Raw genomic sequence first — 17,766 nt, 5'->3', positions numbered from 1 at the left:
AATTACCATCCGGCAGCCGATCGTTCATTTCTTCTCCTGGCGTTTTCCTTCTCAATCCCAGGTAAGTTCGTATGGCCAATTAACGATTATTTTATTTGAAAAATTGGTACGCCTTCAAGGAGTAAAAAATTCACGTTTATCACAGTTCGCTTAATACAATCGGAACATTTCCATTAGCGTGGGATCATTTTTACTGTTGCGGTAAACAACTTTTACAACCAAGGGATGAAAAATCCCGATACTTTCCAATTTGTCGAATACGAAAATCGCTGTGACTTGTGCATGTCAATCCGACAGATGTAGGTATTTATATTTCTTCTGTAGAGGGTGGAAAAATTGGCAGATTTAAGAAATTAATGAAATTTCTGGGGTGCTCGAGGGTTCCAGGCACTTGATACAGCCTTCGGTGTGACGCAATAGTGTTGGATAAGTTTAAATCGGGGTTAACGGCGGCGGGTCTTCAGCGGGAGAAGTTGGTCCACAAGTCCTGGTTGACAGCAGCGCGAGAGGGTGGCGTTTCGGTGGTGGGGGTGGCAGCCCTCGGTTCGAAAGTTCAGTTCGCGCTCAGCCTCCGACGTGCATCGACGGACGGACGTCCAGCCGGGAGGGTCGAGGGCTGTCTCTGAGGGTAAGCTTCTCGAAAATCATCCGCACCGAAGGAATGCCCCGCAGAAACATGCGTGGGAAGTTTTTCAACCCCCTCCCCCCTCCCCCCTCCCCCTCCCCCCCCGCAGAAACGAGCGAATGGGAGCAGGAAACACCTCGAGTTTAATAGCCCCGGGAACCTAGACACCATGTGCGCGCCGCGTTTTAATTCGCTTTAAAAAACACTTCAGAGATATTATGGAACAACCCTGAACGTGTTTATAAGGATGCACGTGATGGACGTACGGTCGGCTCGAAAATGTGCCGAATGAAAAATATGACTAAACAAAGGTTCAAAAAGTGTAACTTATCCTCGCCGAGTTCAACCTAATCAAGAATAAAAAAGAAAAAAAAAAAAAAAAAAATCCGTGCAGTGTGGAAAAAAAATGTTTAAACGACGAATTTCAACTGTAAACATCCTGTTAGTCACAATACAGAGAAATCACGTATTGTTCTGCTATTTTTTTCTTTTTTTTAATTATTGTATGACTTTTTTGAACAATAGATTAATTTATTCATGAATTAAGACGTGGCAAATTACCATTTTTTAAGCCCGTCAATTGGTTAAAAAATACGTTTTAGTTTACAGATAATAAACTTGTGATTTAGCAACGGGTCAATTATTGTTATCCAGAATCTAACTCGATTTACGGAAAATTCATCTGCAAATAAAATGAGTTATTGCTGGTCAGAATAAGTGAAAAATAATAAAATAATGTAATTTCTCTGACGATTGTTAAAATACGTTGGTGTTTTGGTGTTTACATTAGAAATTCAGGGTTCCAAATTTTGCATCTGTAAATGATTGACGCTTTGTAAATCTTTTCTTTATCACGTTTTTCTATCAAAAGCATTTGTGACTGTACGTTCCGCATTCTCATTCTAAAGCTGTGCCCTCTAACAACTCTCAGTGACTATTGCTCGGTCCTTGTTTGAAAATCGAGAATCATTGGACCTCGTTTATCGGGTGTTGGAAAAAATACCGTGTTCAAATTAAGTCCTCTTCAATTCGTTACTTGCCAACTTTGTTTCGCGTTGAATGAAATTTTTTTTCCATGGCCGATAGGGGACAACACCACGAAACCCGCTGCACACCGGGGTGAAATTGACCTCACGTCGTCTTCACCATAAATTCCATATGAAAATTATCCGAAATAATCTGATTTGATCTAAGATAAATAATGAAATATCGTAAAAATTGTTAAATCATTCTTTCGCCAAAAATTCAATTTCACTCACTCAAATAAACACCTTTTTTTCATTACGCAGTATCTCCTTTTTTTCTTAAACATCTGTGTCTCAAGACTTAATCCATCAACTCTCAGCTCAAAATGTTCAAAATTCACTAAGTTACGATTTTTTGACTAGAATCATTCATTTTCCGGTATTTTGTTGTTTTTTGTTTTGTTTTTTTTTTGATTTTTGTTGCATATTTAAAATTTCATTTTGCTAAAGATAACTAATTCATCTTGAAGCATAATAGTTAAAGAGTATCCCAGAATATTGTCAAGTTATTCGAATCGATATCTCCGTTTCTTCGCAATGATCCTTGACGTGGGGTCTCCAGTGACCCCGGTGTGACACCATTGTTACGCACAGGTGTGCAGCATAAGTTGTACAAAAATCTTGCATCTAAGAAAGTGTTGCTCTTTGTAAAGTAACACCAAATGGTGTTGAATTCAACATTGAACAGTGTTATGTTACACGCCGAATATTTTTACAGTGTTGATGACGATACAAATTTTGCGCGAAAGTTCCTGAAGAATGAGAAAACGAATTTCCACAGCGTTTTTCGTGCTTATTTTTTCCGAATTTTGTGTCAATGATCATACTGCGTGTGTCATTTTATGATTTACGGTTTGTACGACGGAAGCTTGATAAAAATTTATACCCATTCTCGACGATATGTAATAACGAGTTTTGCATCCAGATAAAAAATTTATGGTGATTCGAACCTGTTTGAGAATCTATTGGACCGACTAGAAGTGATTTCGATGGTCAGTAAATTTCAGAAAAATCGAATGAAATTTATTAGTTTGACAGAAATTTATTTTGAATTGTAAAAGCTGTTCCAATAAACTTCTTATTGAATCAAAGATTAATTTTGAAAAATGTTCTATTATACAGTATCAAAAAGTTTTCGTCACAATTCATAATTCCAATTTCACAGACTCTTTCGGAACGTTCGTTTCAATTTTAAAACTTTGTTATTTGGTTAGAGAATAATTTGTTAATTTCCATGCAATACGATGCTAATTTGTTCACCGTGATACGATTAGCTTTTATATTTGACATACGGACGTAGAAATTTTTACTGCAAATTATTTATTGGCTGATGAGATTTACAGCATCGGTGCAAATGATTACAGCATAATTTATAATCGATGAACTTAGCGAATGGTCGCAATTCGCGCAATATTCTTATTCCTGATTATTTCGATTTTGAGTCGAGCACAAATTTCTCCGCGACTCTAAGGCGTTACACTATAAATTCTGAATCTGCATGTGAAGAGTAATTGCCAGTCAAAAGTGATTGACGTTGAAATATCAGGTCGAGAATAAATAAGACGTAACGATATTTAGAAACTGTAAAATTATGTTCACAATCTATCACGGTAATATACGATGAACCACGTTTAAACTTTCTGGCACTGCATGTATATGCATACTATACAAGCATTATAAACTGGCAAAGTGTAATAGGTGCGCAGGGAGGTGTATTAGCACTCATTTTGCCGCGACGCGCGCCTTTTAGGAGGCGTTAACTTTCCAGCTTATAAGTTGTTGAAACTGGAATAAAATTAGCCAACCGAACGTAAAAGAACAAAACTTAAACGAGATATTACAGCAATGATGCGGTGAACGCGAATGAAATAACATTTCCCAATATGGAATAACAATTATTCCGAGCAAATTCGAATAACGTATACCAACAATTTGAGAAAATGTTTTATAATTCTATCGTTCAAAGTTATTAAACTCTGGGTCTCTCCCTATATTGGTTCATTCTTAAATTGAGCCTGATCAATGTGATATAAAAAAAAGTTTTTTGTTTTATTATTAAAATTTGACAGTTTCTCGCGGAAGCATCATGAATTTGGTAACTAGCGTATTATTCTGGTGTAATGTGGGAAACCGTAATTTTCTAAAACACTGTGTTCTGTAAACATTTTGCACGAGTTTATCCTTGTTTTTCTCGGAAACAAAAAAAAGTATCGAAAAAATGGTGTTCCCACGAAAATGAGCCACTGAACTCGCCTCCTTTTCAAGAGTTTTCAGGGTCGAAAGCGGCTCACCTCCCGATGCAAAGAGGCAGCACGAGTATATCTAACGTAAGCGTTGTAGCCAGTGGTAGAGACGCCGGTGCGGTCGTACGCAACGATAGTAAGTAGAGCAACGGCCGGCGTGTCTGGCGAGCTTTTGAATGAACCCGGCATTATTTGAATTCTGATTCGATATCGGAGTTACGAGGCGGTCGAGAGTTCAAAGTTTAGAGCCGGAAGAAAGTGAGTTGAACGGTGAAAGTTCGCAAGCATCTATATAAAAGCGATAAGATTATCTTCATTTTCATCTAAGCAATGAAAGAAATTTCAAAATTTGTATTAGCATATACTAACTGTACGAAAAAAATCGAGTCAATTCATCTACATGTCAGATGATTATTTTATTATTTTACGTATATGGATATTGAATATCTGAAATCGTTGGAAATCATCTCAAATTATTGAAATCACATGTTAATGTTGAGCAATTAATGCTTCGTAGCATCCATTTGTTAATATTAATTTCAAGTGATTTTTATTGATTCCCGTTAAGGGTTGATTTAACTGAAACAATAATATAATTCAAACAGGAAGAGTTGACTTTGCAATACCCAGTTTATTTAGTACTGACAACAGTAATCACACTGAATAATGACTCGTACTAAATTTTCGTGTCATTCCAACAACATTTAACTTATTATTGCAACGATGCCTGATATAATTTTTCAGTAACTGTAAGAAAAATAAGTTTTTCTGAGCGCAAAATCAATGCTAATGAATCGTAATTATTAACTTGATTTACAAGCGAATGCCATGACCTCTCCTACATGCATGTATGCATGTAATATACACACCTCGTATGTAATACCGCAGCGTATTTTATCATGTAAGTACAGTATTTACGGGCCTTTCCTGATTGTGAAATTCAAAACTGAGGCGGTTGGTTAACAATTGGACTGCCTTCTGAGTAATTCGATAACAGGCACTTATGACCACTGTCGTTTTACAGCTGTAACTCAATAACCGACAAACCGATGGTGGATTAAATTCTCTTCAAAAGCTCAAATCCTTCGTTATTATGAATCTAGTGAAATGTTGCTCGCCGCATCAGGCGTTTATTTGAATAAAGCAACCGTAGCATTTCAATTTACAATTAAATCGTGCGTCTGCATTATAATTCTAGCTTACTTACTGTTTGTAGTCTGGTTCCATATCGTCGGGTCCTCATGAGGATCAGACGTAAAGGTACAAGCGTGGAATTGCAAAATATAACTACTGCCAACCCTATTGTTTATCGTTTGAACTTTGGCTAATTAAAGCGCGGAAGAGTTTGCGGCACCATTACCTTGATTAATGCCATTACAATTAACGCGGTTAAAGGGCGCCGTTTTCTTCCGAGTCACTTCCGAGTTCGTATAATTTTTTATCTCATCGTTATTGCTTAATTTTTACGTCCGCGTGAGCAGAGGTGGACCAAACACAGCAACGGCGCTTTAACTTCAATATGATTTTTTTTCCCTTCAGTACATAAATTAATTTAATGCGCTTTCCGCCTAAGCGTCCTCAACTGCCCACGCAATTCATTAAAAAGCCCCTGTTTTTTCATTTTCCTCGACGAGTCTTTTTCTCCCCTTCGCGTCTTTGGCGTCGAGTCGTATATTTTCATTACTACAATCACCCGATTCTATACACGTTCTACGTTATTACGCGAAATCAGTCATTATTGTTCGTTTCTCATTTTTAACGAGCCCATTGATCACGAAATATTGTTTGAAAAATAATTATGTATCCACTCGCAAAGTTGAGCGCTACGCAAATATTTCGAACCAATTGGTTGTATTACACTAATTGATAGGTAATTATTTTTCTGACCAACAAAATTACTAAGTTTGATAATTATTTTATGACGAGCAGCATTGGTTCTCGAGTAACATTATTTGGTCAACAACTTATTGTCAATTCTGTTTCGAGACAGTTGTATCGTTCTTCGTTCGTCAAATTATTATATTCGTAAGCTACCAGAGTGTCTTTATAAATGTAAAATTGAAAATACTGAAGTTATAAACAAAAGCTTATATATCGATGCTTCACTTCAAATCGCTTTAAAATTGTTAAAAATCTATTAGATTCGTTCGATTTCACTCTACGAGAGTTCATTTGATTCGGAATACTGTTTTCTACAAATTCACAAGTATTTTTGTATAAATTTTTAAGAGACATTCGTTTACTCAGGGACATAATTATTTGATAAGTACCGATTGCAAGACCTTTCGATGATAAAGTTGATAAAAAATATCGGTTTTTAGCCAACGAATCTCGGCAACTTACGGTGCGCGGGAATTTAGAAATAACTTCTACCATTTTCGTATATTCAAAATTTCAATGAGATTTTGCCTTCACTCGTGATTCGTCGTTTTGTCAAATTACTTTTTCTCATCAAAACCGCGCTTACGGGTATAAAACTATAGAAATGTGCGGCATGCATGCACGCATGTTATACGTTATTATCGTTATCTCCTCGTAAAAATAGTCGTAAATATTTTGAAAGCGGAGGGGATTGCTATTCAGAGATACGTGATTGGCAGGAGGAACGATATTATATGTGAATCTACGTACATCATGTTTACGAATATTATACACCCCCCGAAGGAGCCACGAATCCATCAAAGCTTCAGGCTTTAAATCTCGTCCCCAGCCTCTGACAATGAGTCTTGATAAAGGCGTAAACGCAAATTGTTATGCCCGCTCGTTACGGTCAGTCCTGATGCCTACTTCGACGTCGCGGGTCCTTAAATTGATGTTTCATTTATGGGATCCCGTCGCGACGTTATAGAAAGCACATTCTATACGCGCTGCGGATTGTCATAGAAATAATTAACTGTAACGACACGTCTAAATTTAGTTGTAGGACTTTATTATAATGCCATACTAATTCGTTTCAGCAGTATTGAAATTTCTAAAGTAAAATTCAAATTGGCTCCCTGTCAAATTGGAAGGATTTTCAGTATGTTATGGTACATCTCTTCCCGATCGAAACTGTTCTCATTGACACAAGTCCCAAAAATCATTAGTTTCCGAGATATAAGCTTCGGAAGCTCAAGTTTATTAAAATTGTTCAACGATGCGAGTTTTTCATCCCAGAAACGATTTAATACTGGGATATCTTCAAAGTCGTCAATAATTATGCTATTGTAGCTGAAATGTCTGGTTTTCTTCAAATTTAATCAGTTATGAGAGAATTTCGTTTGAATTAAATTCAACTCGATGAACTCCAGTTACATTTTCAAACTTTCGTTGTACGATATTTTTTCTTTCATACCTCTTTGGTTAGACTGTACATTTGGTACATCCTCAAGTTTCAATGTTTGGCGTAAACGTGTCACAGCAGTGGTTTTACTGAACTTTAGTTCGACTTCTAGACGGGTTACGGCGGTTTTGAAGTGCAGCCAACTGCTAATCGCAAGGCGAATAGGCGGACTGTAGCTGTCTCCATTTGTCCCAGAACTCCTAGCACAGCGACTGAGTTTAACATGAAGCAGGTACTGATGCCTGCACGACGGTATCATTGCAGCAGTCTGTCCGACTAGACGCACAACTAGCTAACTCTAATCTAAGGAGCATACAAGGAGTAATTGCGACGAAACTAACGATTGCGGATGGGGTTATAGTACCGTTGTACGATCTGTCAGGATTTCTGAAAATCTTTGTTTTTTTTTAATTGGTCATACACGCAGAGTGAATTTCTAACGACTGCACGTTCCGTCGTCTGCTACAATTTATTGCGCACGCGCGCTACATTCTGAGAATGGCTGTTTGCCAGGGTGACCAACCGTCATAAATGTAACCTCAAAAATTTTGACATTTGTCGGTGTTGAGTCGACTGCCAGTAACAATTGTCAAAATTTTTGAGGTTACATTTATGACGGTTGGTCACCCTGGCAAACAGCCACTCACGGATTGTAGCGCATCGCGCATTTAATTAATTTTACAGACGACGGATCGTGCGGTCGTTAGAAATTCATTTTGTAGATAGTTACAACATGTAATATAATGTTATTCGATATAAGGACAGTCATACCTTCGATCAGAACTTCATTGACGATCGGTCGTTTTCATAGTTGTGGCTACGACGCAGTCCTCGAGTATTTATATTTTTTTGCCTTAACTGAAAAATATAATTCTGGGTTCGTAGTGAAAATTAGTTTTGCATAAGCTGTTCATGGAATAGTCTTATGCTTTTTCATTAGGACCACTTGAAGAATATATTTTTTGGCAATTGTTACGATAATTTGATGTTGAGGCCTTGTTCATTAAAAAAATGTAGGACACTAAACAAATAGAATTGTATTCCCGATAACTATAAAATGTGGTATTAGGTTTCAGTTGATAGCTGAAATTACACTAAATGTATTGCTGCTTGTAACAATTTTTTTTCTGCAATTCCAACAACATTTAAAACGTTACATCGTAACGTTATCCATTTTAGTAGTTTTCCAGTAACTTTAGCGAATGAATTTTTTCTCACTGCGTCGAGCATTCTTTATGGCGGCTGGAAAATGGCTGCACCGTTAGCCAGGAAATAACCCGTCTCGTGGTTATAGCCTCGATGTTCAACAAACCGGGTATGCCTGTCCCCTAGTTGGATGTACACGTATACATATGTAAATGTAGGTGTATGTAACCAAAATTTCCACGATCCTTGTAAATCCGTGCGTATGAGGCATTCCATCGCCAACTCGATGAACTTTATTCTTCGCAGACATTTTTCAACGACTTGTTCAAAGTTTTTGCATTTGCTGCTCTCATTTTGGCGATCTTGCGGAATAAAAGCTTACCAATTCTTTGAAAAGTCTATCTTCCAAAAATTCATTCTTCGTTTAATTATTCATAGTGCGTTTTACTTGCCAGTTTACGAAGTTGTGAAAGGGTAGAAGATCAGGGTTGGTCGGTTAATTTGCTGATATCGACAAATCAGATGAATCTGAATAAAATAATTATGCTACTCAGGCTAACTAAGTGACTTTTTAATTATATTGCGAAAAATCGAATAATCAGATTGAAATGTTCGAGATTTCCAACTGCTTGAGAAATGTTTATACATAAGAAAAAACAAAATTCGCGATGATCCTGTTACTTTAATATTTCTTCTAATAGGTTTTTCGAAGTTGATTAACCAAATGTTAATTTTCTATTTTTGGCATATTTATATTGATATATCTATTATTTTCAAAACGAATGGTTACTAGATTTTTATAGGAGTTGAAACGATTCCGATAAATTGTTCGACCAAGCGTTGATTTAAACGATCTTGAATGATGATAATTAATTATTTCTGGTTCTTGAACAGAAAAGGCCGAACTTGAATTGCCCATCTCTACATGGCACGGAATGCGCCATACATAGTTACATAGACAGAAGCAGGCCGACATCCGCTAGGCCGTAAGCCACCTTTCCTGACCTAACCCAACCTGTGTACGATGATATCTGACGGCATGCGACGGGAACCTGCCGTAACTGCAACGTCACGCACAAAATGGTTAAAAGTTTATATATACATTGTATCTACCTATAATAGACTGTTTCAAATTGGAAAAATACATTTTTCTCCAACTGGGAAAATGTCTAGACATTAGTTCTTGTGCCGTAGATACAATCCTCTCGAAGGGTACAGGATTTTTTATCAAGTGTAAGAAGTCGGTTTTCTCATTTAAATAATTTGTAAAACAACATACTCGTGTCAATTTCAAACAATACGACACGATTATTTCGAAAAATCGGTCAAGAAACTGAAATAAGATTAATTTTTAATACGTTCATTCAAGGTATTTTGACCATGGTGTCACGTGACCAATTCAACATTATTCCCGAGAATCCTGATACTTTTTTCTTAACAATGAAACTCGGTATCAATTTCGAATATTTCGTAAAATCACCGTGCCATTGTCGGCAAGTGTGCTCTGGTCAGCTAGGATTGAATAAATGCTGTATAAATTTTTCATCAACTTATTTCGCTGCGAGACGGGTTCTGAGGTTAAGCATACTTTGCAAATTGTTCAAACATTAATTCGTACGATGATTCATCTGTCCTGTCTGACCAAAGGGCACTTTCGAACATCAGGACAACCACGTGAAAAAAAAAAAAAAAACTTAACAAAAATGGGATATTCGATTCTCATCAATACTCTTGTAACTCGGTCACGTGACCCAGTGCTCAAAACAACTTAAACAAGAAAGAGTCACCTCTGACACTGAACTAAAAATCTCTTACTCTGGATTTTGAGTTCGAAAAAAAATACCCGTGGAGAACAGCTGTATCGTTAAAAAAAAAAATCTTTTCGCAATTTGAAGCAGTCTCATACCGCAAATGGAAGGTGCCGCAGAATTGAAACCGCGTTTCGTCAGAGTTTCTGCGGTGAAATCAGAGCCTGCAGCTGTTTTGGTCCATCGGGTGTGAAGCGTGGGTAATCTCTGCGAGGCTGAGCCTCCGGACCGTTCACTTTGCCGTCCCGTCGGTTGGTTGACGACTAATGTCTGTACCAGCCGCCTCGCCCTCCATTCCATAGTTAAACTTTGATCCTCGCCGATTAAGCTCAGAGGGGGTTAATTTCACACGTAGATTATTACCGTAATCATCTTCTGCTGCAGACTTCTGCAGTCATGATGAACTTGGAACGAAAAATGTCGAAAATTCTACCGTATTTGTCGCGACGATTTTATTTTTATCTTACGAAATAATTTCACTGCCGAAAATACCGTCGAGCGTGTGATCGAAGTGTATTGTCGTTATTTATACTTTCTTTTATTTACAAAATTTTTTGCCCATTCTTTAGCTTGACATGAGACGGTCTGCACTTAAGATACTGTTGGACCGATTTTGAAATCACGATTCGATAAATTTCGATAATCGTTGTAAAGATTACAATAATAATAACATTCTGCTTCCGAAATCTGTCTCAGGTCACATCTGTTTTCAACTTGGAAACATACATGCATAATTTTTCAATTGAAATGAGAAATGAATAATATATAGTGTTAATAAACAATTACGGATCGATTAATTTCCAGTAGAAGCGAACGTTCAGATTAGACGAGATTTCAATTCTTCATGGCCACCATTTCAATGGGAATTTTTGTAAATTTCGTATTTTTACTTAAATGCTGAAAAACGTAAAGCTTTGTTGAAGTTGAGAAACATCATCTTATCCGGTGTCAAAATTCATGAATAAAAATAATAATACCATTCGTTTGGCCTTATCGAAATTCCGTGACAACTTCGTGGGCTTTTAAGAATTTCAATTTTTCGAATCTAATTGCAAAACTTTGTAACATAATGTGAGTGTAAATTGTTTAACCACTGAAACTATGTTCAAAGCCAATAATATTGCGTGAAAATTCGTCCCGACTGCCTGCAGCATTGACCTCATTGTCATTCTTTGCGCGAGTTTGAAATTTTCTGTACATATATAACATTTATATCTTATACCTTGCCGTATAGCGAGTCTCGTAAGCGCCAATAAATTTCTTATAATTTATAACGCAATAAAAGTTCACCAGCTTATTCGGTGGCTGCTCATCGCAGCGAAAATAAATGCCTCATCTCCCTTTCCATCCCTGCTCCATCCCCTTCCCGGAAAACTTAACTTCTTCCCGGCTTTCTAACGCGTGGCGTCAAGTTCCCTCATGTATTTAAATGAGAAAAAAAATTCATTATACCGCCTCGCTAAATTATTACTTGTCCCGTGACGTAACGTAACATTTATTTCACGAAAGTAAAATTGGCAGAGTCAACAAATATTACTAAATATTTTACTATTTTCTCTCAAAGGTTTCGATTTTGGATACATGGTAATTTATTACGTGACCTTCCATTAGATTTGAATTGTTCTGAAATTGTATGATGATAAATGACATTAAAAATTTTTTTTTTAAAATGGACGATAAGTAAAAGATCACATCTAGAAATTAATGCTAAAGAAAAAAATTAATTCCGTGTATCCGTCTAGGTATGTATATCATCAATATTTCGGTAGAGCATCTCAAATAGTATGTCTCATCCAAACACAAGCGCTTAATATTGATATTAGAATTTTTTGTCTTTCATTTTCGATTTAAACAACATGTAAAGAAGAGCGGAAAATTTTTTAATTTTATTTTGTTGTAAACGGCTTGACTCGTAAGCATTTCACGCTGTATAAAAAAGTGCTGAGACAACATTTTCCCAACTCTAACCGATTAGAAGATACCTGCATATAAATATTGAGTCAGAGGCGAGTATCTCTTAATCGGTTAGAGTTGGACAATTTTATTTCAGTACTTTTTTATAGAGCGTAAAATGTCGTACAAGAATCTGTATTTGGATAGTTTATAAGTCAAGCCATTTACGAAAAAAAATGTCAAAAATTTTCCAATTTTCTTTACGTGTTATTTAATTAAATGGAAAATGGAAAAGACAAAATAGGCACCTCTATATATCAATATTAAGACCTTACATTTGGATGAGATGTTCTATTTGAGATGCTTTACCGAAAGTTTGAGGCCCCTTTGAAAAAAAGAAAAAATTTTATTTCGCCTCACCCTACTATAGACACATATATGCCTTATCGTGAAATGCATAAGATTTAAACTATCATTACAACTGAGAGATACGTTTTCAACAAATGCAAGGTTGTAAACCGAATTTGAACAAAACTTGAAAGTAAGTGTCTGCAGGTCGAGATGAAAATTTACTTCACCGCCGATATTCGATCGTAAGCTGCAATTACATGTCCGACAATTCACGGTGTCCCTTTCTTTAATTTCTTCCCGTTATATCAGTGTTCTGCGGATTTTATGGTTAAAATTTCTTTTTTTTTTATCATTCGATTGAAATTGGAGTGCTCTCGATTGTTGGCCAGGGGTGCGTGGCTGCTGTGCCTGCGGGGAATCCCCGTGGGAGAGGACCTAGTCGGTAGCACATGTGGACTCTGTAATCAAGCCCGATTGAGAGCTTGTCATCGTGTTTCTGGCTCGTATCGCCCATCACCTGCAGGTGGATGCGTGATCGAGTTTTTCGGGATATTTCCGTTTAGGTGTTTTTTTTTTTTTTTTCTTTGTCTTTTACATTTATCTATTCTCCGAACTCAATCGTCAGTTTCCTCTAATTCTCCAGCGTACAGACATCGTGTTTAAGATTTTTTATTCCCCCTTATTTTTAGCTTCCTGCTCCCCTGTTTTCATAGAAAAAAAAGATTAAGGGAATGGATCATAATCATTCCGATTCGGATTTTGATGATTTTTGTCTTAATGGACGCGACTCTTCCGAACTCGTGACTTATTGGATTTTGGATCTGATCACTACACCAGTTTCCCACGTTATACGCGTAACAAAATCGAAAAATTTTAAATCGTGATGTCTCGAAAACGGATTAACTAATTTTCATAACTGCAGTTTCAATGGACGGTGTTTTTCTTAGCTTAAGATTGACTGCGTTTTAAACTTCATCGGTCATGTACTTTTCAAGTTGATGAAATACCAATGTGAAAAAAAAACAAATAATGATTAAATTATTATATATTTATTGTTTCACGGGCTGGAATGGTATTCGAGCGGAAAGTTTTCTGGCTGGCTCATCAAGGTCAGCCAAATTAACCACTTGTTATTCGAACTGTACGTCTTGTACATCCGGAAATTGAGCTTTATTTGCAACTCACTATGCGGCCCGCCGCAATAATGAAGGGATTTACCATTTTCAGGGTGTCTTCGGAGCTTTGTGTAACTGGTTAAATCGAATTTTTATTGACTATTAGGGACGGGGACAATACGCGGTAGAAAAAACTATGGAAAGTGATAAAAAAAAAAAAAAAACGAATCGAATTAAATCAGAAGCAATTGGGTCAACTGATAGAGCCGTGCTGAGCCTTGCATTACCGATAAAGAATCAGTATGGGAATCATTGCTCACTTTATTTACTTTTTCACGCCTAGTTTCTGCGTAATTCGTTATTTAATAAACTTTTTCACTCTTTTCACGATAATAATAGATTTTTCGACAGTTCACTTAAATTGCAAGTGCATAATTTTAAGTAATAAAATCTCCTCAAGAGATCGAATTAAACGGAAAATGAAGTTTGCAGTACATAGTCTTCCTATCTTGTGATTTTGGATTTAAAGTATGGACTAAATTCTCGGCAATTCTAAAAATTTGTTCAAAATTCTGTTAGTCAACAAGTTTTCGATCGATAACCAAAGAGCATACAATTTTCTATTTTTTGGTTATTTAATGTTCTTATATTGTACGGCACATTAACATTTTATTTGTTTTACAAATTTTACGGTCCATCATTTTTACCAGATATTTTCTCAGACTGTAACTTACACTTTTCAATCAATAATTTTAGCAATCAAAAAATTTCTATCCGAATGGACACCAGTCGAAAATATTTCTTCATACACATTTGCAATTTTTTCTCTGCAAGACCGTGAAAATATTTTGACTGTAATCGAATCTTGGCTAACAATAAGTCAATTTTAGTTGAGGGGAGACTTCGGTAAAATTAAAAACTTTTCCATCTTCAAATGAATATTTCGAAAATTTCGACCATTTATCAAGATCCCTGTAATCAGAATTTGATGAATATTTGATCCGAATAAGTCAAACGATTTGAAAATTATGAATATTTTTTCAATATTTCTTTCAATAATACGTCAAAGGCTAAAATTTTTTGCTAACAAACTTAAGTAACTTAGTTCATCATCTCAGCTGATTGAATATATTTTATTGTCACATTTGACGAAACTTCCACCAAAGTCACCCCTCAAAATTTGTCGACTAATCAACTAAATCCAAGTCGCTTTACGACGTGATAATATTTCGAACAAAACGGTATAATGGCGAAAAAATCGGAGCTATGGGGATTCGCAAATCGATCAGCGGTACAGGAATCGACGAGAGAGGATTCGGAACTGCGACGTCAGAGCCTTCGCTCCCTGATTTAGTAATTTAAAGTATTAGGGCGTAAAAGCGAACCGTTGGGCAATAAATACAGGGGCGGCACGATGGAAGGAAGGGAGGGTGAGGAGGGGAGGGTAGGGGAAGGGAGGGGGGGGGGGGGGAGGCGAAGGGGGATCCCCCTAAATTGTGGATTTCGACCCAACGGGGCAGCCCGCGTGTCTATATATAGACTCGCCGCCCTTTTATTCAGGGGCGTAGAAAATCGCACCCGTGTGTGCGAGGGTGTGCAAAACCCGGCATCCGATGGTCGTCGGTCAGCCTTGCTGGGCATCGCCCATAAGCCCAACGTCCTGTGAACTAATACCGGCTAGCGTCAGCCACGCGTTAACCAATGTGACTGATCTTTTTGGTCGAATGAAAGATTTAGAGGCGCCCGGTGCTTTTCGCCCCCGCACTTCTCCTCCGTTTCATTATAAAGACCCGGAACCTCGATTCGTGGGCCGCGAGCTTGCGCGATTTCAATCCTCCATTCAAAGAACGTATTCCGACATTCAGGATTCTATAATCGCGAGTTTGGTATCGAGAGAAAATGCGAATGGTTCTTTTTAGCGGTATTTTTTCGCTGTCATTAATCAAGTATTTATTGGAATTTTTTTGAATTTCGATAGAGCAATGATTCTGCGTCACTGAGTTCGTGAAAAATTTATCAATATCCAGAAAATGATCGAAACAGTCTGTAACTCAGAGTTTCAGGACAATAATGTCCGTCGTCAAATACTTTTCATCGATCTTGAAATATTAAGAAGTGAAATAATCCGTCGTCGGATTATTTTTATGCAATATTTAGATAAGGTAAAGGGAACTACGTTTCGTAAGCCTCTGAATGAAACCAAATCTCTTTAAAAGTTTTTGAATAGTTCCAAAATTTGTCGGAGTTGAGGATTTCGATTTTGAGATCAAAATTCGTCGTGGAAAGTCACGTGTTCTTTTATTGCCAATTTTTTTTTTTCCGTTAGATCCTCAATAACAGTAATGTAAATCAAAGGACAAACATTAACCATTGTTTTTAAGAATCACCCGTGAGCATAATAGTATTATTACAATGTGTCAGTAAATTGTTAGGTTACTGTTTTGAGAACAGAAGGGTCGAGGTGAAAAGTGTCGAGGGGAATTTTTAAATCTTCTTATATCGCCGTGTTTTCGTCACCGCAGTTCATTATAATATATATTGTGTTTATCGTGATCGGTACCGTTATTTTAATGACAAGCTTGTTCAGATTTTGAGAAGCTATCCAAACGCAGGAAATTAATTCTAATCGACTTTTGAAGCTGATATTTTGTTGCGTCACCACGTGACTTTGGCATTAATTATATTTATTTTTTTTTGCCGCATTCGTGAGAATTGAAAATAATGCTAGAGCCAAAATTGCGGGTGAAACCTCGGCTTCAATTTGTATTCCGACAATGAGAATATCAGTGATAAAATTTTACTGCGAATATTAGCGTTTGAGTTAAGATTTCCGTACATTAAAGAATTGATATGCTATTGATATCGATGTTATTTTGGAGTTAAGAAGGACAAAATGCAAATTAATATTCTATGTGTCGATGAATTTATGCGATAGAAATTAGAAAGATCCAATAAAAGTTTTCAATTTTTTCATAAGAATTTTTTAATTATGTTTGAAAATTACACTTTTTTTACTAATTCAAACGAATTTTCGTAGAATGTTACTTAGATTCTTATTGTTAAACTGTCAAAATACGTAACATATTTTAAACGTGTCCTGAAGTTTCTTGTTTCCCAAAAAAGCGGGAATTAATAAAATAGGAACGCATTCTAAAAAACAAAGCTTCAGACAAAACACTTGAGGCTTCTATGGCCACCTCAGACAGAAAAAAACTTGAATTGAAGCCCTCGCTTCAGAAAGACTGAGAAATATCTCTAGTCAACTATTAGCATACACAAGATGCCTTTTCATAATGAGAATGTTATTGATTTGAGCTGAACAATGAACGTCTGCTTCTCAGGTATAATTATTGAAAAGCCTGTGTTGTGCCCTGATAATAATAAGAGCACGCTATATATATTTTTTTCTTTTGCATCTAACTAATAAAAATGAATTGCATAAGTATGGCGAAATCAAAGAATTACCACAAATGTCATAAAAAATACACTGGCAAAAACATTTTTTGGAACGCTATTATTTGGTTTGAAGAGATTGTTTATTGGTATTTGCCTTGAAGAAATTTCATTTTGTTCACAGTAACTGATTTATCAATTCCAACGCACACCAAATCATCTCTTGAAATTCATTTAATTATATTACCTCACAAAAGCAATAAAACTTGCTTTAACTTGAAGATATTACTAGCCGTTCACAATACAGAAGTAATTACTGACCCTTTGAAGTCGTTGAAATTAGTTATTCCAATGAAAATAAAACCCACAGAGTTGCTTTAGATCAAAGAATCGTCGTACAAGAAACATTAAGATTAGCCATATCCATTACCCGAAGCTGTGCTTGCAATATACGAACAGTTTCTTGATTGCACAGACGTGATTTTTGAGTCTCTTACTTCAGCAGTGTTATCTTTATAATAACTATCAGACGTTTAACAATGTTCACAGGTTTTTCACCGCGGATTATTTCCGGAGTTACAGACGTCGCGATATCGCGTTCAGTTTCATCGAGACCAACACCGAGTGCATCTTCTTTCACCGAAGGCAATCTTGAGATGCGGTAAGTTTTCAACTTTGGTGATAAGCACGTTATAAATTCATATCAGGAAAGAGCGGCATTTTATGATTCTTGTAATTGTCACATATCGTACGGATAAATTGACGTACATTATTTGATAGGATAGTAGAATTAGACGGTAAAATTCTGAATTCCTCTCGCATCTTTTCCTTCAAGCTTGTTTTAT

At 36.5% G+C, this 17,766-nt stretch overlaps 1 protein-coding gene across 5 annotated transcripts in view; it reads left to right on the top strand.

Moving 5' to 3' along the window:
• The first annotated feature begins 567 nt into the window (after positions 1–567).
• Positions 568–17,766, top strand: part of Dscam3 (Down syndrome cell adhesion molecule 3) — a 184,747-nt gene continuing 167,548 nt past the window's right edge. For all 5 annotated transcript variants that reach the window (XR_006882619.2, XM_046621079.2, XM_046621075.2 and 2 more), the window contains exons 1-2: positions 568–628; positions 17,471–17,582. The gene's annotated coding sequence lies outside the window, so the exon portion shown is untranslated. The remainder of the gene's footprint in view (positions 629–17,470; positions 17,583–17,766) is intronic.

The sequence above is a fragment of the Neodiprion pinetum genome, chromosome 4 (genome assembly GCF_021155775.2).
Source record: "Neodiprion pinetum isolate iyNeoPine1 chromosome 4, iyNeoPine1.2, whole genome shotgun sequence".
In the NCBI taxonomy this organism is placed as follows: domain Eukaryota; kingdom Metazoa; phylum Arthropoda; class Insecta; order Hymenoptera; family Diprionidae; genus Neodiprion; species Neodiprion pinetum.
Note: the sequence above shows the minus strand (reverse complement) of the source record. Positions and strands in the feature narration are given on the sequence as shown.